The 26,085-nt window shown below is 51.9% G+C and overlaps 1 protein-coding gene across 3 annotated transcripts in view; it reads left to right on the top strand.

Moving 5' to 3' along the window:
• The window catches only part of LINGO1 (leucine rich repeat and Ig domain containing 1), a 139,704-nt gene that overhangs the window by 74,220 nt on the left and 39,399 nt on the right, over positions 1–26,085 (top strand). For 2 of the 3 annotated variants that reach the window (XM_017745197.1, XM_017745198.1), the window contains exon 3: positions 5,896–5,981. The gene's annotated coding sequence lies outside the window, so the exon portion shown is untranslated. Of the gene's footprint in view, positions 1–1,502; positions 1,611–5,895; positions 5,982–26,085 lie in introns of those variants that run through there. The other variant, XM_017745199.1, reaches the window with a different exon arrangement.

Raw genomic sequence — 26,085 nt, forward strand, 5'->3', positions numbered from 1 at the left:
AGGGAACCCACATGGTGCTGGCAGTACCTCCCTTGCTCAAGAGATTTATTTGAGGCCTGGGCTGAGATGCCCAAACTCATTGCAGTGGTGAGCCCAAGACAGAGCATCCCTCCCCTGACAGGCAGCTCTGTCTCTCTATGCTTTTAGTTTCTTTGGAGCTCAGATTCTCATCCTCCTTACCTCTAGTGCAATGTTTTAGGAACAGATGGGCTTAATTTCCGATTGCTGCCCCCTGAACTTGGGAGGAGGTTTGAGTTTGGAGCCAGTCTGCATCTTGTTCCATGTGAGTCCATCCAGCAGGCTCCTGCCTGCCCTGCCCCTGTGGACACAGAGCCAAGGACCCGGCAAATTCCCCTCTCCGTGATGAGAGAGGCTCTCAGAAGTAAGATTCTCTGTCAGTGGATAAATCTGTCTCCATGTTACCTTAGCAGTGGCAACGGCTGAGCATCTTACGGGTTGATACTGTTGAGATGCTTAGTCTAAGCTCCATCTAATCCTCTTTCAGGGAGCTATCAGGCTGGTGATCTCCTACAAACAGGTTTTCTGACACTAGCCTTGGCATTTTGTGGTTTGTGATCATGCTGCAAGGGTGACGGTCCTGCTGCATCTCTGCTGCTGCCCCTGAGCTGAACCAGAGGTGAAAGGGAAAAGAGAATGAACCTACAAGTTTCTAACCTGAGCTCTGCTGGATTTTGGATTTAGGTGTCTATTCCTGCTTTCATAGGGTTTTGTGGCATGTGATTTTCTTATCCAGCTTCTTGTGGAGCATAAACCAGATTTTTATAACTGTGATTTTGTATTGCATTAACTCTTTGGGGTGTTTTTTTTGAGAGCACCCTCCTGAATCTGGCCTGTTGTGCTTCTGCCTGTGTATCCTGGGAATCCTGTCACTCTTTGGGCATCAATAGCAAATGTAAAGCAGATTTAAATACTTCCATTCCCCTTCTGTGTGTTGAGGCCCCAAATTCAAGGTGGAATTTAGAGGTGTTGTAATGTGCTTGAAAACTCTTGGACTGTTGAACTTGGCAATCAAAACCTGATTCCTGCTTGCTGAGAGTGAGAGCCTTGTGTGTGGTTGCTCTCCATTATCACATTGTCACCCAGACAATGTGTGTGGGGATGGAGTCACCTGGCAGTGGTGCTGGCACAAGGCAGTTGTGGGGACTGGCACCCAGGGCATGGGAGAGAGGCCGTGGGATTTGCTGTTGGTAAGATCTGATCAGCACCAACCTGGTAGTTAGACCTCAGCCCTGGGATCTGGTTTTGACCAGTTTTGGGATGGCCATCATTGCTCCTGGAGCAAGGTGAGCAAAGCCCATTCTGCCACGGGATGGGCTCCCTGCAGGGAGCGATGGCCAGCAGTGGGAGTGAGCAGTCCCTCCTGGAGAGGGCAGATCCCTCGGCACCTCTTCACACTGTCCCCTTCCTCCTGTCTTGCAGGGCTGTGTGTCTGGGGCTGAGCCAGGTGCCCCCTGCTCCGCACTGGGTCCCATGAGACAGGCAGGACCACCCTGTCCCTCGCGCCCGGGGCCGCAGCACCCGGCTCTGCCCCCGCTGCACGGGATCCCCTGCCAGCCCCCACAGCGGAGCTGCAGAGAGCTGCTGCCACGGTAAGTCCTGGGCTTTCGCTTTCCTTTCCTGGGACACTTCCCCGGAGAAGGACGTGCTCCAGGTTGCTGCTCCTGTTGTCTCCATGTGCGTCCCCCAGCTGCAGTGGGGTCACAGCGTGGGGTGCGTGCGCAGGACTGCAAAAAAAGGCTCTGAGGGAACAGCTTATGCACCAAAAAAATTCAGGTTTCAGTCAACAGACTCAGCTCACGAATTCAGGTTGTATTTAGCAAGTGGCTTTGGCTGGGAAAAAAAGTGAAACACTGAAAAGTTTGATTTTGACATTTTCAAAATGAAACCTTTCAGCCATCTGTTTCAAGATGACATTTCATTTTGAATTTTTTCTAGGGTTTTTTTTTTTTCAGTGTGGGGGGGAAGCCACCTACAAACAAAGTGAAAGCTTCAGCCCAAACAAAATGTTTCATTCAGCCCCAGATTATTACCGGGGCTTTAAAATTTGGCAAAGAAAAAAATTACTTTGGTCATCCTGAACTACTTTCTTTTCTCTGTTTAATCACTGGGTCAAAAGACAAGTGTGTGAGGGAGTGGGAGCTGTGGGGCCCATAACACACAGTATGGGGGTTTTTGAGTGGGAGTTTGGGAAGAGCCTGTGGTGGCAGAACATGTTGTACGAATGACTTTGGTGATGGCAGGAGCCTGTGGGAGCCAATTTTAGCTACGGCAGAAAGCTTGTGCTAGAGAGGAGAGCATGCTGTGCTGAGCCCACCTGGAGTCAGCGTCCTCCCAGGCTGTGGGAGTGGCCCCAGTGTCTGGACCTGTGCAGGTGCCAGAGGTGCATGGCAGGTCTCACCCAGTGCCATTCCCTCCCTGCAGAGCAGCATCTGTGCCTGTTATCTGTTTTCTCCATCTGGTGTTTGAGAAAGTCCAGTTTGGGGAGATAAATGTGAAACAGAAGGGACCTTCTGGTCTGCCCAGAAGGTTTTTGTAGCTCTCTTTGCACAGGAGAAACCACTCTGGGGATGGAGGAGAGAAGGAAGGAACTGGGGGGAGAACAAGACCCTCCCCACGGGGCTGCAGGAAGTGCACCTGGGTAGCACTTCCACCACCCAGCTCAGCTGAGACTACCCCATGAGAGAAAACAGCTGTGCTTTTCATTTACCACACCCTCTCCACCCCCAGTCTATCCCAAATGTGACCTTATCCAGTCACATAGAGCTGCTGGATGTGGAGGCAAGTGTTGGAAGGGAGCTGTGGCTGTGCTGCTGGACTCCTTGGAATGGGGCTGTGCTGCCTCATGCCCTTTGTCAGGAAGGAGGAATGGAGGGATGAATCATAGAAGAGGAATAGGAGAGCCCCAAAATCAAGCCATAAACAAAACCTGTGCAGCAACACGGGGGGCTGCAGGAAGGCATCCTGCACTGATTTCCTGGGAGGAGTGTGTGCTGCTGGCACATCCTGGCTCCCCCCAGCCTGGGCGTGCAGGACTCCCACTCCAGCAGGAAGGCTTCAAACACAGCATTCCAGGCAGGTGTCTGGGAGGGTGGTGGGACAGCAGGTGTTTGAGATCTGTTCACATGTGCTCCCATGCTTCTGTCAGCACTGGCTCCCTGCTGAAGTGTTGTAGGGTTGCTGCCTTTGTTGCAGAGGAAAAAACTGGCTGTTCAGAGATACGTGAGATCAGAAGGGATCAGGGCTGCTGCAGGTCTGAAATCAGTGTCTGCCCTTGTTTGGAGGGGAGCTAGTTGTGCCCAAACTTCTGTTGGCTGTTTTAGGGGTGGCTGTGACCTCAGGGTGTGAGTGGCAATGCTGGAGAGGGTGGTAGGACCTTGTCCCTGTGGGTTTATCCCACAGGGAATCCCTCCACCCTGCTTTGGGAGGGTCTTTCCCCAGGCCCTTACTGGAAGCCACTGAAATTTCCTGAATCATGTACCTCTGGGTTTGCATTTAGTATTCCCACCTTCCATTCTCTTTCTCTGTTTTCATTTCTCCCTCTTTTCCCCCCTCCCTCCATCTTTATCAGTAGCTAATGAAACAGGCAGGGAGAAACCCGATTCGTACAGTAATTAAATTTACTTAGAGGGTATTCAGCTGGAGTAATGAGAAGTTTAATTCAATGATTAGTTTTTTCTTTCATTAATTAAAAATGGAACAACAGTGCAGTTACAGTGGGCTGCATTGATCCTCCTTGTGGAAAGCTGCTGATGGAGGAGGAGGAAGGAAAAGCTTCTCATTTTGTCTTCTCTGGATGCTCTCCCCATACACAGATGCCGGTATTGTCCCCTGTTCCCAGTTGATCCCTTGCCCAGGTATCCCTGAGTGACTCGAGGTAAGGGGTGCTTGGGGTGATGATGAGGAGAGCAGTGGCACAGCCCCCCACACAGGTCCTCTCCCTGATCTGTCCCCAGCCTTTCAGTTTAAAAATGGATTTGAAATATTTGCTGTGGGTGGAAGATTGAAAAGCAGGTCCCAGCCCACAAGAAGTTTGGGGTGGGAGAGTTGTTTTCCATCCTTGCTGAACAGATTTTGATCCATTTAAATATGTTAAACTCATAAACATGTTTTTAGTCTTTTAAAATAAGTGATGTGTGAAAGCAAAAAATAAACCAAATAAGTAATTTCCCATTTCTCCAATGCCTTCTGCAGGCTCTTGAGCAATGTTAGGACCTCAGATGTCCTTTGAAGCATGATTGGGCAGGTTCTGTTCACCTAAAGTAGAGACATTTTCATGCTCCCAGTTTTGACACAGAAGGGGTTTTTTTGGTAGCTTTGGGGATTGTTGTAAGATCTGCTAATGTATGAGTTTGTAAGGAGGAGTAGGCAGTAACAGGAATAACCCACCAAGGAACCATTAACTGGTGTTACAGGTCCTGTCTGTGCAGGAGCTGTGTGCATAAGGGGGCTGGGCAGGTGAGCAAGCACTGCATCCCCTCACCTGTGCCCTCGCTGCCCACGTGTCCGCCAAGGCATGCGCTTGTGTGGGGGCCCTGTGATGGTGAGAATTAGCCAAGGGCTGGGGCAGCAACACCTGGCTTTGAAGCCAGTGAGAGCCAAGAGCACTCAACACCTGTGGAAATAAGATGCTTTAGCTTTTCTTGGGTTATCTGGGGTGATAACTGCTTCAGGAAAGTTGGTGGGCAGGGGAGAGGCTCTGGGCCAGCCCAATGCTGTGTCCCTGTGCTGGGAAGACAGACAGAGTCCCACATGGGACTGGAGCCCCTCCAGCAGTGTTCATACCTCCTTGAGGCTCCTCTGTGCCCCCTGTTTGTGGAGTGGCTTGGGATTCAGAGAAATCCCTTTTTATGCCAAGAAAGGAGGAATACATCCCCCTGCTTTGACCTCATCTCCTGAAACAGCAAAAATTGTGATGGGAAATGGTTTCTGGCAGAAGAGGTGAATGTGGGGCACCTCTTTCCACACCTGCAGGAGGGTTGCAGCTGAGCTCCTCTATCTCCAGCACATGCCTCAGCTGTGGTGGCAGTGGGAGGGAGCCCCAGGTTGCCTAGATTGGGGCACCCCAGTGCTGGAAGCCTGTGCACCCCTCAGCTGGACCGAGCTCCTGGTATCTCTCAGGCCCCAGCCTGTTGTCCCCAGGACTTGTGGCAGTGTTTTGGGCTGACCCTGGCTGTAACACAGCGTCTCCAAATCCCAGTACATCTATGGGAAAGCCCTCAAGCCCCCTGGGTCTGTGGGATGCAGTGTCCCCCAGTCTGAGCCTTGTGCTTGGGGGTCCTGAGCTGCGAGAGCCTTTTACAGCTTGGTGCTTGGGTGATGTATTGCAGTTCCTGTCCTCTGTTGAAGCATTTGGCTGGGATACAGGGATGCAGCCAGGGACTGAGCTGCCTGGGGAGGCTTATGGAAGGAGGTGTAAGCTTGTGCTGGCCAGTGAGTGATATCTAGGCTCGTAGTCAGCTGCAGCACTGCCTTACAACAGTGTTTTTCCAAGGGATTTTGCATGCATGTGCTTCTTCAGAGATCACTGTAAATGATTCCCAAGTGCTCTGGCCCAAATCTGTCCTGGTAGCTGTCAGCAGATCAATGCTCTACTAAGTACAGACCTGCTCTATTTCCGTGGGAAAATGGCTCTCTTAAGCAGTTCATTTTGGGCCTTCCAGCAGCAGAGCCACTAAATTTTGGTAGTTGTGTTTTTCTGTCTGTTACAGCCTGATTTATAACTTTTAAATATCAGCTTGGATGAAGATTAAGCTTGCCTGAGCTCAGTTTTGGGAAGGAGAGAGGGAAAAGCATTCACAGCTTTTTAATTTCTCTCCTGCTTGCCTCTGAAATGCCAGGATTAAAGCCCTGATTTTGGTTTCATTTTGCTCACAGTGCATGAGTGGAAAGCAGAGGAGAGGCCAAAGCCCAGTGCACACCTGGCATCTGATCCCCCAGCATCCTGCCTTCATCTGACCCAGGTAGGTGCACCCGAGCTCGGAGCATTGATGTATATGACACTCACGTGCATTTGTTGTGCTGAGTCCAGGGCTGGACTGGTTTCTATTGCCAAAAGCGTGGTAAAAATGCCTTTTCCTTCCCCCTTAGTCTGGGGCGGCTTCCCAGCCCTCCTGGTGAGGGTGAGGCAGTGTAGCTTCCAGCTAGGATCTGGGGCAGGTGGGAAATGTTCAATCCATCATGCCGGCACAGGGGAGTGTTTTACCGGGGGAGAGGCCTCTAAAATGACTGTTTAGATGGTGGTACTTCTGAGAAAGGGCTTTGTGATAGGGTCGTGTTGGCTCTGCTTAGGTGGGTTTGCTCCAACTCATGTTACATCAGGGAGGGACAAACACTGCCCACATGGAGTGATTCAGCGTGGACAGCCAGACGCTGCAGCTTGGGAATGCTGGGCAGGAGTAGTTTTATCTTCCAGGAGAGGGCGGGCGAGAGGGTTCTTGAAAAGCAGTGTTTTTAGAGATGTCTCTATTTGCTGTTGCACGGCTTCTGCACACTCTCCCCCAGCTCAGCCTCCTCCCAGCACTCTTGCTGGGACAGTTAAAAGAGACAGGAGCGGGTTTTGGCTTGTTCTGCACATCCCCATCCTCAGCTGAAATCTGTGAGCTGTCAGCCTGATGCAGGAGATGCATGAGACAGCAAACATCAGAGCTGACTGGGCTGAGGCAATTTCCCAGGATGTCAGTCCTCAAGAGAGAATAAAAAGGATCTCTCAGTGAAGAGCAGAATTTGCTTTCCTAATGAAAAGAAAAAAATTAAGATGATTCAAGCATCTTTCATCTGCCACAACTGTAGGAGGGTTTGTTGAAACTGGGGATGTTGTCCAAGGTAGTAGGAGATGGAGGCATGTGCTGGGATCCCTGTTTGACAGGAGTGGTGGCACTGGGTGGGGCACTTCGACCTGGGGCAGAGCTCAGGGGCTCACTTGGAATTGCCCAGGAGAAGTGTTCCATGCCTGGTTCAGGGAAAAGAGAATCCAAACAATGATGCAGAACTCTTTCACACTCAGATACACAATTTCTCCCTTACGTTGTTCTTTCCTCCAAGCAAAGAGCAGGCTGCATAGGCTCAACCTGGTGCATGCAAAAAAGGGACCTGTCCTTACCTTGCCTCACATTCCTGTGTGAGAGGAGCTTGTGGAGAGGTGTTTGCAGCTTTGCAGAGAGGTATTTGTAGCTCCTTGTTGCTGTTTCCCGTTTTATGGTAATCAGGAATGAGCCCAGACGCCCGTCCCTCCTTGCTCCCACAGGTGCTCTGTGTGGATTGGACCCTGGGAGAAGCTGTGTGTGAAGGATGCTCTGAGGAGGAGCTCCCACTGTGTCAGGGCTGACAGAGCAAGTAGAGGGACCATGGAAATAGCAGTTTTCTATCAAAATACCTTTTCAACAGCAAGCTCTGAAATGCATTTATTTTTAGTGATTTTTCTCTTAAAACAAAATTCTTCTGGGAAATGATCCTGCTGGTTAAAGTCCTCCCTGAAAATATAAGCACCAAGAGCCATCTGCTCTATGTTTGGATTTAGGTATTTTCTTCCAGAGCGCTCTTTGCAAAAACCGAAAGCTTTTCCTAAGGACAGTATTTAGAAAATGAGGTGGTTTTGGTTTTCCTTCTGCTTTTTCCTTTGAGAAAATGAGAAAAGTTATTTCCTAGAGAATTTGGTATAATGGAGGGGGGGTGTGGTCAGTTTCTCAGGCTGCTCTGTCCACTAAGTAGTGCAAGAAGAGAGCAGCCAGGCACAACTGGGGTCCCAAACACCCCACGGACTCTTGCCCTGCCCAAAAGCTTGGAGGGGAGCAGGGATCTCAGCCTGAGCATCTAGTAGGCACATAAACCCTCTCCCCAAGGAGCCTGCAAACCTTGGGCTGGATGATGTGGTCAGAGGCTTTATTTAGTTCTGAGCCTGAGTGGATTTTTAATGCATGAATTTTTAGTGTTTAAACTGAGCAGATCTTTGAGCTGCTGTGGTTTCTGAGGGATGTTTCTCTTCCTCTCTGAATGCATGTGCCATAAATGCTCCCAGAAAATCCCCCATCCTCTCCGGTGTTGCTGGCTCTGGTGATGTGGCCACAGACTTGCAGCAGGGTTTCCACTAAGCCCCTGTGGAGTGTCTTGGATTTTCAGTATTGAAAAGCAAGCTTTCAGCATCAGGGTTACATCAAAAGCATGGTGTCCCCACAAGGAGGGATATGTAGGAGTGGCAGCAGTGTTGGGGCTGCTCCCAGAGACAGTGGGGACACCAGGGCCACTCTTGTCTTAAGCTGACCCAGATGCTGTGGTTAAACAGGGTGACTGGGAGAGCTTGGGAGAGAGATAACCGGGCTGAAGGAAGAAATGTCACAGAAGGAGAGGTGTCTGTGGTCTCTTTTGGAAGGTTGGCTTCTTCACCCCAGTAGGGCCAAGGGAAGCCCTGAATTTCTGTTCTATGCCTTACCTGGTTCCCACCTGACTCTATGGATTAAAACAGGTTTCTTCTCAAACATCTCCCTCCAAGGGCTGACAAAGCTATTAAGAGATTTTTCTGTTATAAAATAATTCCTAATAGTGCAAAAATCTACTAAGCCAGGCAGGGAGCCAGGCTGCCCAGCCCAAGGGTGCCGGCCTATGGGGCAAAGCTGGATGCTACCATCCATGGTCCAGCAGCTCTGCAGAGCCCACTGGTGGGATCTCATGCAGAGTGCCTAATGCTCAGGGCTTTCCAGCCTGAGCTTTGGTGGGGACCATTAGGGACTCTTTGTGGCAGGAATCTGGGCACTGTGTTTGAGACTGGGAGGCTTCTGAGGTTTTCTAGCAGTTGAGCCAGCTCTCCCTTGTCTTGGGTGGGAGATTGTATCGTGCACACACAGCTTTGGGATGTTACATCAATGTTAACCACAGGGAGGAAGCGAGAGTGGAGGTGGGTGTGCATGGCAGTTTGTTTCTTTGGGTTTATGCGCTGATATTTTCTGCTTAATTGCACCCTGACATGCACCAAGGGGCAAGGAGGGGTTTTAAAGCAGCTTAAAAAAAAAAAAAAATTACCTTCCATGAAATATTCAGGATGGGCTGACTGCTTTTTAAAGACTGTTCTAATTATTCCTGCAAGGCTTCCACTTCTCTTGATCTCATTGCACATGGAGAGAGGCAGCAGGAGTGCTTGTCCTGGTTAGCACTGAGGGGCTGGGATGCTTTGTATTCACTGCAGGGAGGTGCTCACTGCACTGACCCTTGGAGGTGGGCAAGTTGGGAGTCAGAGGGCTGGTTTGTTCCCATGAATATTTGCTGCTGGTGGACTGGGTGCTTGGAAGGGAATGGAGGCAGTTTAATGATGTATTAGGGTATATTAGGACCAAGAATAATGTCCCTGGTGCGCCCCACAGCACCCTCCTGGCTGTGTCCTGCCTCCCCATGGCTGTGGGGAGCACGTGGCTTGCCTGTGGAGACAGGCTGCTCTGGAAGTGCTCTCCCAGTGCTGTTAGGTGTGATCCAAAATTAGCATCCCATTCACTTGCTCTTAGCTGTGTTAGCTCTTCGAGGCTAATAGGGCTTAAAAAAAAAGTCTCTTGTCACCAGAATCAGCAGCTCTGACTCAGAACATGCGGAGGGAGCAGACTTGCTGATTAAGGCAATGTTGATGTTTTAAGTGCTCACCCGGCCACAGCAGGGCCCTGGGACTTGCCTGAGAATCTCTGCCAGAGCCTGGGAGGGGTCCTTGGTTCCCATCTTGGTGCCTAAACCACCATGTGAGGAGGATGAAGGCATGAGCATCAAACCCAGCCAAACCGAGGAGCGTTCCCACTGCTGTGCCATGTTCCACAATTAATCACTTCCACCCACACTACACCTTCTCCCTTCCTTAAATCCTCCCTTGCTTGGTTCTGGAGCAGGGAATGGAAGCAGCTCCAGTTTTATGAATCAATCAAAGACAATTCCTGCTTTTGAGGGCTGCTGATTTAGAGAGCCCTTTGCAAGCATACGTGCAGTATGATTTCTTATTGGAGCACAGCTCTGGATGAGCCTGCCAAGAGGAGCTGTTCCAGCTCCCGGCCACATCCTGGGGAGACGGCCTGAGTGGTCCTTTCATCTACAAATAAAACAAACAGGAACAAAGAAGGCAATAATATTGACTTTCATCATTGATATTTCCATTTATCTCATACAGTTACTAATAATTAGTATTTCTGTAGCTGGATGGGTATAGCTCATAATCTCACTGTTTCAGGGGAGCCTATTAATGTCCCTGCCAAAACCAGGCAAGCATAAAGCACTGGACAAGTGCCGAGGAGGGCGAGCGGGGCAGAGGGATGGGAATGGAGCAGGGCTGAACTTGGAGGGAGAGGCAAGAGGCTGTGGAGCAGGGAACAGTGGGACAGCAGAGCTGGGGAAAGGAGACCATGGGCAGGGCGTGAGTCAGTGCTGCTGTGCCTATGGTGGGCTGGGAGAGCTGTGTGGGCTTGGTGAGGGGAGCTGGGCCTCATGGGGCCATCAACCAGCCCCTCACTGCATTCTCTGGCACAGCTGGGGCACAGCTGGAGCACAGCTGGTCTGTGTTTGGGAGGGAAGGGTAAGAAGGGAACTTTGTGCTGGTGGCCCTGGGGTGGAGGGTGTGCTGAGATGCAGCCCCAGTGCCCTCCCTGGGGTGTGATGTGCCCCCAAACTGTGGCAGCAACCCCCCCATGTCTGTAGCACACTGTGGGCAACCAGGGCAGGCTCCTGCTGGGTCTGTCCCCACCTGCCCCAGGGCACCTGTGTGGTTCATGCATACATTTCCCACAGCGTGTGCAGCCTTGTTTGCTGGTGCTTCATTAGTCATTCTCTGTTCTCTTTTAAACCCCCTCATGGTGCTGTCTGCAGGTGCTTTGTGCCTATGTATTCACGTACCTGGCCTGGGTCTCCTCTGGGATTCCAGAGGAGGTGGGACACCGAGGTTTCCACACTGGTGCTGCTGCTCTCCTGCATTACTGTGAAAGCTTTGACACACAACTGCTCTGCCAATCATCCTGGGTCAGTCTGGAGGTCCATTTCCTGCATCTGTGTTTTTAATTGTCCTGTTAAATGTGTGTCCTGACCTCTCCTGTGAGGGATGGCTTCCGGTGTGCAGCATCCAAGCATTACCAATTCCACGGGAACCGCTGTCACAACAGCCGCAGGGACCTGCAAGCAGCGAATGCAAATGCAGGGCGGTGTTTTTATTAGGATTTAAATGAGTTTAAGACTGTTCAGAATTACAATGTGATTTGAGCCAGGAGGGGCTTATAAAACTGGTATGAGTTCATATATTATACAGTAAACATGCCCCAGCCCATGGTTCCTGCTAAGCACCGTCCTCACTGAGGTAAGGAGAGCAGTGGGCAGCTGCTGGGGCTCAGCCCTGGTGCCCCAACACATTCCCATGGGGAAAGGCTGTTTGGGATGGAAGGTGGGCAGCAGTCACGGAGGTGGTTGTGCAGCAAAGCTGGACCCTGTTAACAAATCTGAGCCTGTGGTGCAGTACAGGTGTGGTCTCTGGCTGAAAGGTAGGGGTGCAGGAGGGGCTTGTGGGCATGTTTTGGGTCAAGGTTATGCTTTATCCATTCCTCCCTTTATGGCTCCCCTATGTGAAGGTGGCAGGGATGCTTCAGTGCGGATTGTGCTGGAGCATGCTGTGCAGTGGGTTGTGGCTTCCCTGGGTGCTGGTGCAGCACAGGGTGACCCTTCCCTGGGCCAGACCCCACTCCAGCTATCTGGGAGCAGCGAGCCTTCTCCAGTTGGTCCAGGCTATGCCAGCCTGAGCTTGCACCTCCCTGGAGACCTCGCAGCATGTAGGTCACCTGCTGGTTGTACAGGCAGTGCTCATAAAGGCTTTAATGGCCGTTAATATAATCACTGGCAGGGTAGGGGTCTGTGCAGGGATGGGGGTTGTGAGAGAGCTGTACCTGTGGGCACAGGAGTCCTGGGCCTGTGACACCTGGGAGCCACCACAGTGATGGATTTCTTATCTGCTTCCTTAGCCAGAACAGAATGAAAGGGAAGCTTGAGCTATTGGCTTGGGATGTTTGTGCTTCACCTCGTTTCAGTGCTGTGCTTTTGATCTCTGAAGGATACAGCTGAATATTTGAATGAGAAATAACGTAGTTGTGTTGAAATCCTAGACAAAATGCCTTTTGTGCCTCCCTGCATGTTTATTTGCGTAAGAAAGTGTTTTGCTGGAGAAACACGGGAAGGAGCTTGAGGGAGAGGAAGGAAGGCGGAGGTGAGAGCACTGGGGAGCTTGCAGTACAATTTCAGGACACTTAAGAGCCTCTTATTGTCAGTGGTGAGACAGCGACATCGGAGGCAGCTCAGGCAGTTGTCTGAGACAAATTGCTTCATTTGATGGCTTTGTCGGTACCTCACTGGTTAAGTTCCTGGGTTATATATTTATTATTATATACAAAGCACAGGAGAATTACAGAAATACATACATATGTGTACACATCTCTGGATCCATAGTTATCTCCCATAAATGACCTTGCAGGCAGGAAGTAATGTCACCAGCCTGTGTGGTGCTTCTGAGCAGCTTGGATGTTTGTTCTGTAGGTCCAGGGAGTTTGAGGGAGCCAGGCCCCTTTTGGGGCTTCTCACACCAGGAAGCGGGGCTGGCACTGTTTGCCACAGGAGGGAGCATTCCCCTCATTCCCAAAAAGGAAGGTTTCACTTGCTTTGGGAGGCACTGAGGGAAGAGCCTTTGACAGGTAACACGCTGCTAAAGAAAGCTGCTTTCCCCAGAGAGGGAAAATTGCTGCTGGTGCCTGCGGGAGAGGTGAAAGTGGAGGTGTGACAGAGAGCAGCCCTGCTGCTTTGTCCTACTTGGAGGAGAAACGGCAAACCAGGATGTACAGGCACCCTGATGAAAAGACCCGCTGGGAGCATTTGGATGGCATTGGAGAGGCTCAGCTTCCCTGTCCCCGTGGAGCCCCGGCTTTGGCCAGCCCTGCAGTGCTGTCCCCAGGGTGTGGATGTGGGAAGGAGGGGTTGTGTTCAGGGCTACATTGGCTGGGAGATGTGAGCTGCATCCAGCAGCCCAGATCAAAGGGACCTCAGCCGGCCACATCCACCAGAAAGCCTTTAATGCCCAGCCCCAGAGCAGGGAGATTTACTCAGGGGACTCATTTCCTTGCCTGAACATAAGAAAACTGTGTCAACCTGACATTCAGGAAACTTTACTTAATACCTTTTTAGTCGTTTAACAGTTTAGCTAATTGCAGTGCGCTTTTTTGGCTATTTTTATATATTTCTTTTTCATTCTTTCCAATTTTGTCCTTATCTACGCTTTGTTCTTTAAAGCCATTTCATTATGGGTGTTTATTGCCTGTGCTGGTTCTCTGGGTGGATGGGGGAAGGAGGAGGAATACCCAGCTGCACCCATGTGCCAAAGCTGTCGGTAGCTCTGGTGACACCAGCCAGTCGCAGCAGATCAGGACAAGATATCACCGAATTGTTTAGGTTGGAAAATACCTCTGAGATCATTGAGTCCAACCACTAATGCACCACTGCCAAGCCCACTGCTACACCATGTCCCCAGAGACCTGCCTCTGTTTTGCTGAATTGTTTGCTTGGGGCAGAAAAGCAGAAGAAGGATAGTTTCCCAGGGTTTCATTGTGCTGTTTTCTCTATGAAGTAATTACTGCTTTCCTTTAGAAAGAAAACTTTGGTTGGGAAGTTTCTTCACTTTTATTTTTGAGAACTGGGTAAATCCTTGGAAGTGTCCAGATGTAAAGTGAAATGTCATTTTGCTTCTCTATGTTTTAGATTCACCAGCATTTAACAGAAAGTGTTTTCTTCTGTTAAGCTAATTCTTACTGAATTGTCAAAAATATGAAAAGATAGTAATTGCAATAATTACACTAATGGTAGTGTGCTTTCACAGCCGTGGCTTTTACCAACAGCTAGTTGTGCTCATTCGTTCCTCCTGTCTCCTCCTCAGTCAGACCTTTCCCCAGGCGCAATGGGTCCCTACACAGCCCCCCATATGTGACCTTCTTGCATCCAAACTTGCAGCAGCCCTGGCCCTGTTGTATACTGAACTCACCAAGTCTTGCTGGAGCTGCATGTGCCTGGTACTATCCAGGTAAATGATACCAGCTTGAGATTAAGCTGGACCTGCTTATGCTGGAAGCTCCATGGCATCAGTACTTGCAGCCTTTGGCACCAGCCAGCTGAGCACCAGGTCTAAACCAGGCTTCTTGTTCCATTCCTGAGCAAGGCACACTCTGCCTGTGTCCCTGTGGGGTGTTAGCCCAGTGCCCAAATAGACACTTTCAGTGCTAGGAGCAGTTTGCAATCCCTGTGCAATCCTAGGTTGGCCTGTACGTGAGCACCAGCGAGGAGCAGAGCCGGGCAAAGATGTCAAGAGCTGTTACAGTGTGTGCAGGGAGCTTACATAAAAGGATCCATTTTCATTCCCCTGCTTGTCTGCTTCAGTCAAAATACAATGCCACAGCTAAGAGGGTGCAGTGTCAGGGCCGACCGCAGCGAGCTAATGCATGGCTGCTGCGGCGGGCGCTCCATCTCCCCGCACCGCTCCCAGACTGGCAACCTCAGCCCTGCTGGGCCCGACTCCCAGCCGGGGGAGCAGCTCTCTGGTGCTCTGCCTTCCCAGCGTGATCAGGAGCTCACGGCAGCCCAGCCGAGCCTGTTGCAGGGGCCTTGGGAGCAGCACTGTCATGTCAGGGATCTCTTCTTGCTCAGTGACACGTGTGTGCACATGGGCACACACGTACCAGAGCGCCCTTGAGGTGTCTGGCACCCAGTGTCTTCATCTCCATTATTTAGAGGCTGTGAAGAGCATCTCTGTCTGCCTGTCACTCTGTGGGCATGTTGTGGGGCCACTGGGGGATGACCACTGGCTGGAACTAGCAGGGACCTGGAGATGGTGCCTTAGGCAGAGGGGACAGTGGATGCTTGCATGCTCAGACCACTTTAGCCAGGGCAGGGTGACAGCTGTGTAGCTGAACCTGTGCTGCAAGTCCTTGGAGATGTGATGTGAGGAGATCAGCAGTGTGTAGGGATCTGTGTTTCCCTTCCTCTTCTCCAGTATGCCTTTGCCCATTCCTTGGCAGGGCTTATGTCACCTGGACCCCTTCCTGTTGAGCTGGACCCTTCATCCGAGGGACACTTGGCTTTTTTCTGCCACTGTGTTGGGTAGCAGACATGCTCTGTGTGGCTTGGAGGTGATAATGCATATGCTCATCTGCCCAGAGGCTCACAGATGCTTCGGGCAAGCCTTTGCTATTGTATTCACCGCTTCTCCCTTAAAAGTCCACTGCATCTCCTCTGGAAGTCTGTGCTGAGGCTGTGTGCTTTTGGAGAGTAGTGGCTGTGCTGACTTTCCAGCAACCAGGAGGGTGTGTTTGTCTAGGAGGTGGATGGGGGTGGCTCTGCCTCCAGCAGCGCTGCTCCATGATCAGGCCCCGTGAGGGATCATCCTCTGGCCAAGGCACCATGTCTTTGTTCTCTATCTGCATATTTCTCCTTAGTGAGGCCTTGGCTCCACGAGCAGAGCCTGGTACAGGTACAGGCAATATGAATCCTGAAACCTCAATGCACCGAGCAATTTTCATCAGAGGTTTTCACACCTTGCCTTTCTCTGCTCTCTTTTTTCCCCTCATTTCTCCTCAGTTAGAAAGACATGGAAGCAGGTCTCCTGGGCTTTGCTGGGGAGCTCGCCACCACCCCTCACCTCTCATTAGCACAAGCAGAGCAGCTGATGGGGCTGTGGGGATGCAGCAGCAGCAGAGCTGCAAAACTCTTCCCAGCACTGGCTGGACTGAGGCAGAGGCCACCAGCCATCTCCCACCCCATCCCCCTGAAATGTCACTTGCTTTTAAATGCACTAGTAGTTTAAAATAAGAATAACCTGCTCCAGGGCTTCTTAAACCGTGGAATTAAATATGGTTCTGGTCTCTAGGCAGAATCTGACTCTTCAATTCTAAATCTGCTCAGCCAAGCGAAATATTGCAGGGGGAAAGAAATCAATATTTCTCAGGCCTGGCACAGAGAGGAAGCTGTCTGTGTGTGGCTGCAGGCATGCAAGTGCAGATGTGCACACACACACGAGGCTGCGCTTGGGAGGGTGTCAGAGAAACACCACTGAGACCCAGGATGGGGAGAAGAACATGGTGTTTGCAATGCCAGTGCTGTGTGTGCTGCTCCAGGAGAGGTGTGGGGATGAGTCCATCCTACTCAGGTGTGTGACACAGCTGGGGTTCCCTCCGTGGGGTTCCCAGCAGTCTTTTGGAGAAGGAAACACAGTTTTTCCTGTTTCAAGACATGTAATTTAGTGGCCAGGGAGAGGCTGTGAGCTTACTGCAGAGCAGGTGCGCTCTTCCTGTGCTGGTTTCTGGTACTTGGCGTGTGGAGCCGAGCTGTGCAGGAGATGGGAATAATCAGGGGTTCTAGCAGAGTGAAGGATTTTCCCAATGACCCACAGGCCTCATCATTTAGAGGATGGAAGTGATTGAGACAGTGAATGGATGGGGTGCTTTCACTATCTACCTTGAGGACTAATCTGGCTGCACACATGCAGCACCGCGCGGTCCATGGTAGCGTATCCTGGCCATGGCTGTCCTTGTCCACGGTGTTTCTCTTGCCCAGAGGACACAGGCTGTGTGGGGAATGGCCCCTGCTGTCTGCTCTGGGAGCATTGCTGAAGATTCCCATCCTTCCCTGCAGAAGGGATGTGTTTCAGGATCAGGATGCTGTAGCTGGGGTTGCAGTTCAGGGGTAGGTGAAGCTGGTTTTGCCAGGTCTGAGTTCTCCAGGTAGTTTCTGTCCAAGCCCTCTCCTCTCTGTCACTGCTTTGCAGAGTCCTGATGTTCTCCCTCTCTGCTCCTCTGTGGTGTGTGGTGGGAGGAGGGAGCTGTGCCACCGTGTCGGGATCAGGGGTGGAGGAGGATCTCCATCTGCAGTGGGAAGGACAAATGTTATTGACCTGCTCTGGCATCTGACCAAACCACAGACACTCATCCCTCTCAAAAAGCTTCTCTGATAGCTTAATTTCTTAATTGCTGTCTGTGATCAGCATGTCAGCTCTGGCTCTCCTCCAAGATCTGTCACTTCCAGCAGGCTGGTGCTCACTGCCACCTTGCTTTGGTCACTATTTTCAGCTCACCTGAATAACTGGCTGGAGAGTCTCCCATCTCCATGCAGGCCACCTCTGCTGCTCCTGAGGACAGTGGTGAGTACTGAAGGAGTTCAAAATACAGAGGAGTGCCAGTTCAAGGCCCCAGCTCCAAGCCTGTCTTGTGCCTTGGCCAGAAAGCGAGGGTTGGAGCTGAAGTGTGTGTTCTGAGGTCCCAGACAGAGTCAAGCACAGCACTAGAAGAGGTAAAGATGCCTGGTGCTGGGCTCAGGATGGAGAGCTGGAGAGCATGGTGGGATGCCTGGGGGTGAGTGGGACCCAAAGGAGAGCTGCCCTCTGTGGGGTCTGGCACTGGGTGATGGGAATTCCCAGTGGCTCTGGCCATCCAGTTAAAGCAGTGCCATGAACACATGCAGCAGGAGCTTACACGCTGCGGGACAGCAAGGCTCTGTATCTCAATAAGCAGCACTCCAAGGCAGACCTGAAAATAAATATTTGAAGAGGAAATAGTACTCTGTCTTCTGTTGTCTCTCCTCCTTCCCTTTCTCTCTCTCTCTCCTCTCCCCTTCTCCCGTCTTTCACGTGTGACTGAACATGAGAGTTCATTGTTAAAGGGGGTTTGTTTTCCTGAGGGTTTTTTCCCTTTCTCTGCTTCCCCAGGAGGAAACTCCAGGTGCTGCATTGTTAACAGCCCTATACAGCAGCAAGGGCTCTTCGTGCCGAGTTTGTCCGTGCCCAGGATGATGGGTGATTGTTTTCTTTCTCCGTGCTGTTTGTTTGTCATGATAAAACACAAGTAGACAGCTCTTCCTTTTCCCGGGAACAGATATGATGGGATCAAGCTGCCTGAAGTCTGTAAGTGTGGTTCAGCCCAACACTGCAGTAGGTTTCCTCATTCTTAGCAGGTCAGCTCTTAGCAGGTCAGTTGTGCTCCTGGTCCCTGTTCTTGGTGGGAAAGGTTAAAATTGGGCCAGAGAGGAGGCAGCTGGCCTTGTACCTTCCTGGAAAAAGAGGAGTAAGGGACTGATAAGCTGTGGATAGATGCGAAGGTCAGGGCTTGTAGCACTGCCTGTACTTCATGTCAGAAGGTGAGCTACTGAGGCAGAGGTGGGAAGATCAGCCTGCTGCTGGCTGCTGGGCCACCAGAGAGAGAGGGGAGCCCGTGCCGGCATGGTGTGCACCCTATGTCAGTTGTATGGGGCTGTCAGTGGAAGTTGGGGTGTTGCGTGCAGAAGTTGATCCTGGAAAAGCGAATGCAGAGTCAGCCCACGGGCTCTGCAATCTCCCACTCTGCGTCTGAGGATCTGTGGGCTGGGAAAGGAGCACTGGCATCATCTAGAGCCCTCCTCTGAGCGTGAAGGGAAGTGTTAGGAGAAATCAACTGTAAAAGTAGAGGTGCAGAGTGGTAGTGAGAAGGGAATGGGGAAGGGAAAGGCTCCAAAGAGGAAATGGGACTAAAAAACTCAGAGGTGGTTTAAGGATATCTGAGATGTCACAGGCAAGGGAGATGGGCCGGGGAAGATGTAACTTTGAGAGAAGCCTTCTCAGACTGGCTGCAAATGTTTGCTAAGCTTCTCGGCTATATTTAGCAGGCTCCATGCCCTTTGGAGCGTTCTCCAGGCAGATGGCGGAGGAGTGGTTTGCCAAATGGTGGAAGCTGTGTCGGAAGAGGGTGCCCGGCATTCGGGGAAAGAAGTTTAATGTCAGCTTCGCCCTTTCCGCAGCAAAGCCAAGCGGTTCGCTTTGCTGCCCGCTGGACAGAGCTGCCAGATGGCCAAATATTTGCTTACAAATTAGCAATGGGAAACAGGCGATGCAAAGCCCTAAACTGAAGAAAGCCAGGGCCTGGATTGGGCTCTTCCTCCTGTGCAGGACGGTCTCTGTAGAGCAGGGTTGGGTGGATCCACTGCCGGGGCAGCACAAGGAGATCTCAAAGCCAATGAGCCTGGGTTCGGCACTGTCATCTCTCCCCTCCTCACTGGCACGGTCACGGGCCATTACTCAGGCATGTGCAGCCTCTGGCTGTGTTTGCTTTAAACCAATATGCAGAGAAAACCAGCTTTTCTCTCTAGGTAAAAAAAAAATGCTGCTTGGTCTTGTATCTGTGCAGCATCTCGCTGAATAGGATATGACTGGAATGAAATTTCCAGGCACTAATGCAATAGAAGTACTTGTAATTTGTGTGTGTGCCTGTGTGGGCACAGGCAGTGTACCTGATCCTGTGCTGAGCAGCATTCCATATGGTCCTGCCCTTCTGGAGCTCACCTGTGAAATGGCTTCATGGCTCATTTGGGGTGTCTCTGCATCACACTTGAGCTAGGCCTCTGTGCCAGCAGGGAATTAAAGCCTGAGAAATGCCAAAAGATTTTGAGGTTGGGGGAGGTGGACAGGGACCACAAGGATGTGTACAGAGACTCTCACCAAGGTAGTGCTAATGCTGCCTCTTGCAAGTCCTCCCAAATCACAGGACTGTCCAGCTCCCTGCTCTCTGCACGCCTTCACTCCAGAGGCATAAAATCATTTTAAAAACAGGTAAATTTTAAAATATTGGCTTTGCTTTATTTGCTGCCTGGAGTTGGAGCTGGGTGTTTGCACGTTCCTCAGCGTTCCTGCGCAGGCGGGAGTGCTGGCCTCTTTCCTCTTCCTTCGGTTTCTTATGAAAGCCAAGCTTCCTGTGTCTTAACTTGACTCCAGGGGCTGGGGCTTGGAGAAGCTCTACCTCTGTAATGCTGGCAATAAAATCATAAGTGCTGGCTACGCTGCTGTAAAACTTTTATTGCTGTGGGAAGAGGAGCAGCGAGTCCTCCCTCTCTTCCTTCTCTCCTTCCATGCTGCTTCCCAGCTCAGGCTCTGCTTGCCCTCCAGGGCTCTGAGCCTTTGTGCCAGGCAGCACTGAGCACATCCCCTTTCCCTCTGCTCCTGCTCCCTTTGAGCCCCTCCCTGTCCTGCATCCCTGTGGCTGGTCTTCTGCTGCTCTGGCCTTGCTGTTCCCCATGGCAGGTGTGCTCCTGCCCCCATCCTTGTCCCTGCGATGCTGTGTGGCTGCTCAGCTGCACCTCAGCTCTGTTTGTGGCGTGATCCGAAGGAGAGGAACCGTAATAGCTCCCTGTGTAGTGAGGCCATCCGTGCATTTTGCATTTCATGGCGACTGGAAGCATCGTCTGCCTTCCCACACCATCCCTTATGTATTTATAGATCACAGCGGCATTATCTGTGTGGATGCAGATAGTGCATGACGGTTTTCTATAAATACAAATGCTCCGTAATTATCGTTAGAACTATTTAGCCCAATTCAAAGGTAGATTAAATAATGAATGTGTGTGTGATATGCCTGTCGACATCAACAAATGGAAAGAGACATCTCTGGATGCATATCTGGAGGTTTCCCTGATGAAGGAGTTGGGGGAGGAGAGCAGGGAGGGAGCTGAGCTGAGTGTTGCTGGAAGTGCCTCTTTCTCAGGGGTTCAGGCAGTGCCGTGGAGACTGATGGCCACTCTCGGCTCCATGATGGCTCTTGGGGCCAGTGGTTCAGGAGGCAGTGTGCCAAGGGATGGACAAGGAGGATCAGCACGCACAGAAGCCATTGGTATTCACACCTACCCATGGCTCTGCATCTTTGCCCTCCACTTTCACTGCTCTTGGGAGCAAGGGGAGGTAATTTCAGGCTAGACTGCTAATGGAGAGCTGTGGAAGGTGTGTGATAAGGCTCCCCAAGGCCTCTGGCCCCTTGCTTCCTGTGGTAATTGATTTCCTCTGAGGCCATGCATGCCCTGGCATGTTTCCCTTCCTGCCGGTCTCTTGCTGGCCACAAGCTGGTCCACAGCAGAGCCCTGTAGGGACACTGGCTCTCTCCCCTCTTTTGGCTCCTGTCGCCCCTTGGAGAAAGGAAGGGAGGAGCTTTAGTGCACTTGTGCAGGACCAGTCTCCTGCGTGGTTCTTGCTGAGGATGGATGTGGCTTTATTAGCATCCCAAAGGGGTGCAGCACGGCAGGACTGACATGCTTGGGAAGAGCAGTGGCGTTTAATGGAGAGGATGGATGTGTGGGAGCCCCTAAACACTGTGTGTGCCCCAGGAGGGGAGTTCGCAAAGCCGATGGAAGGACGAGGAACAGTCAGCACTGCCTTTGACATAGGAACTTCTATCTCCTTGCCTTTTCCCTCTCCCAGGTGCAGTGAAGCCACAGGTCACAACTCCGTTAGCTCCTGTGTGGCTGTGCTGGGTCTCAGCTCTGCCCTGGTTCCATGTCACATCGTGGGCTGCTCCCCAGCCCCGGGGCCAGCAGCGTTGGGAGCATCAAGGGAAGCGGGGCTGGGAGGAAGGGCTCCATCACAGTAACTAATAACTGTGTGCTGACAAATTGAATTATACCTTTTCCAGTTGCCTGCACTATTGATCAGAGAAAAGGTTTGTGTTTTTGTTAGGCTATTTTTTTTTCTTTTTCCTTTTAAGTTACAGTTGCAATGTCCTGGGGGCTTATAATGAACTAAATAAGGTCAGGTTAGCAGAAGAATCAAATATGCTCTGGCAGCAGAAGCGTGGGCTTTTCCTGGTGACTCTGAGTGGAGAGGAAAGCAGCAGCAGCTCCTGCTCTTCCATGCCTTGGTGCATGGGGGTGTCCTGCCCCAGCCTCTTGCTCCCTGGAGGGCTGCTTGGAAAAGGGGTGATGGGGGTGGCTGTGCTTGGCCTGATCCTGAGCCACGTGGCAGGAGCTGGGGGGGAACTGGGGCTCACCAGGTCTGTGTGTCACCAGCCCCAGGTTGTGCCAAACTGTGCTGCCCTGGCAGCTCGAGCGGCTCCTCCCCCGCACTGCTGGCGCCCTGCCCTGCCTTGGGGGGGGGCTGCGAGAGAAGCAGGAGATGCACGGTGGGACACAAGGAGCCACGATGTGGCCAGGCACAGCACTTGCCCAGGAGCTCTCTGTGGGGTCCCTGCCTGGGGAAGCTGATGGTGTTTGGTTCTTTGCTCCAGAGCCAAGATCCTGCTGTGAACTCAATTTAAAGCTGTGTTGGGGAAAGGGGGATAAATTACCCAGATGAAAAGGATGAGTAAAAAATCCATGTGCAGAGAAATGCCAGCCCACCTGTGAAAGGCTTTATTGAACTTGGATGTGTGACCTTGGCAGCAGAAGCTGCAGGGAAAGGGGAACACTCCCTGGTGTCCTCCTTTGTGTCTCCACTCCTGGGCTGGGACCGGAGCAGGACAGGGCTATTGCAGGAGCGAGCAGAGGGTTGAGGTAACCTGTCGATGCCAGGACAGAGGTGAGGCTGGAAGCTGCTCTCAGGTGAAGGTTTGCAGAGGTAGCAGTGTCTGCCTCGGAGGGAAGGGCAGCTGCAGGTCCAGCAAGTGTCTCCAGCAGCTCATGTGTCCCATGCTCTGTTTAACCTGCTGCTCCCAAAGGCAAGTCCAGGGGATGTGTAGTGCTGTGGCCAGCTCCCCAGCCCTGGGGCTGTGCTCAGGCTCTCAGTGAACAGTAGAAGTAGGGACATTCACATCTTGTTTTTGTGTAACTCTGTTTACAAAGACCTCGATTGAAATGTCGGCTGCCCCAGGGTGGATCTGGATTCTCTCCAGAGTTGTCTGTGTGCTGGCAGAGCTGCCGTGCTCCATACAGCGGGTTTTCCCACTTTGCACACGAGTCCTCTCCCTGGTGACCCAGGAGCCCCAGGCTTTGGAAGCAAAGGTTCTGTCAGGGCCAGTTCCCAACCTGCCCCATGTCCCTCCTGCTCCCCTGGGACTCTCTTCTCTTCTGGCACTCCCCATACAAAATTCACCGATTACAGGCAGGGACCAACAAGCTGTAATCACTTGTCTCAGTGTATTGGGCCTTAGTGGAGGGAGAGTGGCTGGAAAGCTGGTTCCCATCCTCCTTGGTGTCCCCCAGGACCTGCCAAGGTGTGACCAGCAGCTGGGGATACTCTCTGGACACAGACCTCATGTTTCTGCTTTTAATTGCAGCCTTCCTCCTCCTGCACTGCCTTGCTTGAGAGTCCGGCTGCATCAGTATGGGATTAACATTCCTGGCACAGCATAACTCCATCACCATTTCTATTAAACTCATTTGCTATCTAAAGGAATTCATTTTCCACTTTGTTTGCCCATGAGAAAAAAAAAAAAGCCCTCTGAGATGAGGCCCCAGTGTTTGAGAAGGTGGTGGGGGGAGCTGGGTGCCACATGCCCTCCTTCAGCTGGGAGAAGGGATGGCATTCCCACCATCCAGACAAGATACCCACCTCTATGCTTCCAGCATGCTCTTGGAGGGAGGAGCTGCCCATTGCTGGCACCAGGGCTAGTGCTTGCTTTCTGAAACAAATTACACTGTTTCACCCTAGGATGAGTCTTTGTAAAATCAGATTCTCCCCTTTCCATCAGGGATATCCCTGGACTCCAGGGAACTCTACCCCCTTCTAAAAATCAGGTTTCATTGGAGTCTACAGCAAGTTCAGGGATGGTAGAGACATGCTGGATTCTCTCTGCCTGCTCCCTCATCTCCTCATGTGCCACGTCATTCAGTCAGTTGCTTTGCAACAGGCTCAGGAGCTGGATTCCTGCCCCTGCCTGGGATTTGGGGCCAGTCTGTGTACTTGGGTGCATGAGGGAGGAGGAAAACAAGGGTACAGGGGTGCCAGAGGGAGCAGCATGTGTGTCTGTAGCATGTGAGGAAACCTCTTATGTGTGGGCATCCCCCCCAGGAATTGTGGGACTCCTGTTGGCAGCCCTCCTATGGATTATCACGGCCAGTAAGGGCTCCTTCTGCCCAGAAAAAGGAGGGAGATGCTCTACAGCCCTCTGTGCCTCTGCTTTCAAGGTCGGAGGCTGCTGATAATTGATCTACAGCCTCACTATAAATCTGGTGCTGAGGGAAACCTTCCCTGCTGCCTCTAAACAGCAGCATCCATCCTGCACAGCTTGGCCAGCCCAGCCCAGCCCAGCCCAGCCACCCGCAAGGGAAGGGGGGTTTTAATCACTTCCTGCCTCTGCTGGGCAGCCTTTGGGTTTGCAGCTGGCCTTGCTGGCTCCCAGCTCTGCCACACCCCCTGTGCTGCTTCTGGAAGTTTCTCGTGGGGTCAGTGAACCCCTGCCAGGGTCTGCAGCAGCAGGGCAGGAGAGTAGAGGAACTGACATGGGATCTGGGGAGCAACTGCTGGGGCCAAGTGGTGGCGCTAGCAAGTTTGGGATATCCAGCATGGCTTTGAATGTCCTACAGGACCCAGTGTTCAGGGTAATTTCCCAGCAGAGGGGAAATCTGGCTCCAGGGCAGGCAGAGGAGGAGTTGGAATCCAGCTTCCTGGGGAGCCATGTGTTGTGGGGGAAGAAGGAAGGTGGTGATGGAGGCCACCAGCTATGGAGCACTGGGCTACTCTCCTCACCTCGTGCTCGCCAGCTGGATGTCAGGCTGGTCTCTGGATGTGATCCCTCTGCCTGATGGACTGCTGTGGTCAGAGCCATCAAGGCTGCTGTTGGTATGAGAGCTCCTGGGCGTAGATCACAAATTGAATTGGAGCCCCTGGAAAATGACAGCCCTTTGTAAATGCTGAATGTTTCCCTTCATCATCATCATTTGCAGCTAAACTGCAGCTCTGTCAGGGATCACAGCAGTTTTCAGCCCAGAGCTGAGCTGGTTTTGCTCACCTGCTGTGGGCAAAGATCTGCTGTCCCTGTCCCTTCCCATGGGAGCAGCCCTGTTCCCAGGGTATATGCTGCTTCATCCGGAGAGAAACCAGTTTCCCTCCCACAAATCCTTTCTCAGTGGCTGGTGCTAATGGAGAAGTAATCAAGCAGATTTAACCCTCCTGCTACCTGTGACTCTCCTGCAAAGCTCATTCATGAGCCAGCTCAAGTTGTGCTAATTACCGTAACCAGCAGGCGGGTGAGAGCACCAGGAGTTAACTAACACTCAATTAACCCCTGGTTGCTCGTGATGATTTCCCCTGTTCACAGCAGCCATCAGAAAGTCAACAAGGAAACAGTGGCAGGCAGGAGGCAGATGAGCCGTCTTGTATAGCTGGGGAGGTGACAACCTTCCTGTGTGGCTCGGAAGCCACAAAGTCAAGGGAGCCCAGGCCGCACAACTGAGCTCTTCAGCTGCTCTTGCCTGGTGATTTGGGGCACCTTGGAGCCCCTCTTTGAGTCAGGAGCATCAGGTCCCAGCTGCCTCTCCATCCCTGGAAGTGCTCAGCCAGATGGATGCAGGGAGCATCCAGCCCTGGTGCAAGGGACCAGAGCAGGTGGGATGGAGTTACCAGGAGGGGTTGAGGTGATCAGGAAGGTCCTTCACCAGGAACACAGACCCCATCCCATGGGTCTCTGGGAGCTTTTGATGTATCTCATACCGGTCAACCTGCAGGCTCCCAAGACACTTTGGTTGCAGGGCTCAGATGTGTGAGGGTTGGAGCCACCCCAGCCCCTTGCACCCCACAGGCTGCAGAGGGGCTAGATTCCTGAGCTGCTGCCCAGAATGTGCCCTGCAGTTGCTATGGTGACATTGCCATTTCTTACCTCACTGGGGGGAAAAAAGCCTCCAAACATTTAATTCTGCAGCCCACCTGGGAGCCTTTTAAACTCCCCGTTCGGTGTTTGACATGTAATAATTTTTCTGCTTTTAAGATTATCCTAAAATGCTCATTCTCTTTCTCCCTCTCAAAATCTCAGCAGTGGAGCCTCAGAAAGAAATCAGCATAAAAAATACCAATACAAGTTTCAAATGCCAATTTGTCACCATCACTGGGAACAGGCAGTGACAGGCACCAGGGAAGGAGACACAGCAGAGTGAGTCAGGGCTGACAGTGCTGGCATGCTCCAGCCACTGCTGACCGGCTCCTGTGGGAAATGCCAGGTGGAGAGCTGAGCCCACGGATGAGAGGGGAGAGGAGGTGGTGGGTGGAAGCGAGGAATTTGGGGAGGAGAGCTGGTCCTGGCTGGTAGCAAGGAGGGCTTTGATCTGCTGCCCCACATACACAGTGGTACCGTTGCTCAAGAGAGTCATCAGCGCAAG

This window comes from Corvus brachyrhynchos, unplaced genomic scaffold, assembly GCF_000691975.1.
Source record: "Corvus brachyrhynchos isolate BGI_N302 unplaced genomic scaffold, ASM69197v1 scaffold309, whole genome shotgun sequence".
NCBI lineage: Eukaryota > Metazoa > Chordata > Aves > Passeriformes > Corvidae > Corvus > Corvus brachyrhynchos.